Genomic DNA, 1,688 nt, shown 5'->3' on the forward strand with positions numbered 1-1,688 from the left:
ACTCACGAGGCGTATATTTAATTAAGTTAACACGTCAGAAAGACGCTAACCTCATTTTGACTCGAGAATGCTTTACTGTTGCCATAAAAACTATCCAGTTAAGCTCGCATATTATAAAATATGATGAATTCATAAAGGCCACCTTTTCCAGGAAAACAAACAACATATTTGATATTAGATTACGTGCGTGAAGAGAAGAAACTCAGTCGTGTCAAACTGTTGCCAAATTACAACAAAATAAATTTCAGGCTCAAACCGTTTCCATGAAGAACAGTGAAGCACAAAATAGACGACAAGCTTTCTTTCAAATAATTCTTGGCTGTCACATTTCCAATTATCTGTGCAGAGTTGAGTACAAATAAAATTATACAAAAGCCAGATAACAGAGATCACAGATCTACTTAAGGTGTTCGATTCGTTCTCTGTCTTTGTTGAACCCATAAGTTACCAGAGAATTTGCCATTTGGTAACATTGTTCTACATAACAGCACACTTGGTAAAATATTAGAAAGACAGCTCACTTTGATTTCGGCTCGACGGGCGATAGATTGTTGTCGAAGTCCATTACTCGTCGCTTTTAAGATTCCAGAGATTTGTATTTCACCGCCTGTCTTGTTTATCCAATTGCCGTTCCATTCTTGAGCTCCATAAGGGTATATTTTGTTTAAATATGCACTAAAACGCCATTCGCGTTACAATGACTTTCGACTCCATTGCAGGTTAATAATTAAATGTTCTCCTGTGTGCACCAGAGAAATCTACGCATTACCCCAGGCCCCTCAAACCTAACAAATACGCAGAGAAGACACCACTTAGCAGGGGATTGACAGGCAAGACCTTTCATGACACGAAAAAAAAAAAAGAAAAATAAAAGAAAACTAACAAACAAACAAACGTATTTTCTAACTGGATTGCCTATGGCAACCCAGTAACAATCACGGGTGTAAGTTCCGAGTTTTGATCACTGTCATTAATTGAGTCCAATAAACCTTGGTAAAACTCCACTCTTACGGAACTCCTATTGTCTGGATCTTCTTATTACATGGTGGCAGAAGTGGTGAAACGAACCTGGACGTAGAAACCGCCTCAAGAATTGAATGATACACCGATAAATGGCCACAGGATTCAGTTTACCGCCGCCCTCGGCACTCGAAATTCATGATGCCAACGTGGCAGAAAAATGTAAAAAGTTTCGCCTCGCTTGGGACAATTACTCGCTTGCGACTGAACTCAACAAGAAGGCTGAGAAAGTATAGGTGGCTACATTACTGACTATTATTGGCGAAGAAGCAAGAGACGTGTATTCAACCTTCACAGACTCGGAGAGCGAGGACACGAAACCAAAAATAACGCCGGTGTTAGAGAAATTTGCGGTGTACTGCCAGCCTCGCAAAAACATACCCTTCGAATTTGAGCGCTATCGCTTTAAAAAGCGGGTGCAAATACCCGGTGAATCGGACGATCAGTACAAGACTGAACTGCGGAAATTGGCTGAGAATTGTGATTTTCACACGATCACAACCGATGAGATCCTGCGTGACCGGCTCATTTTCGGTATACGTGATGGCAAAGTCCGCGAGCGATTACGCAGAGAGTCCAAGCTAACACTGGAGAAGACGGACGAAATATGCCGAGCGTCCGAAAGCACAACATCGCAAATGAAGGAAGTGAGCAGTGAACGGCGGTGA

The 1,688-nt window shown here is 41.6% G+C and overlaps 1 pseudogene; it reads left to right on the forward strand.

Annotated features, from left to right (window-relative positions):
• Positions 1-1,112: 1,112 nt before the first annotated feature.
• LOC138056104 (uncharacterized) lies at positions 1,113-1,688 on the forward strand (annotated as a pseudogene).

This window comes from Montipora capricornis, chromosome 7, assembly GCF_036669925.1.
Source record: "Montipora capricornis isolate CH-2021 chromosome 7, ASM3666992v2, whole genome shotgun sequence".
Lineage (NCBI taxonomy): Eukaryota > Metazoa > Cnidaria > Anthozoa > Scleractinia > Acroporidae > Montipora > Montipora capricornis.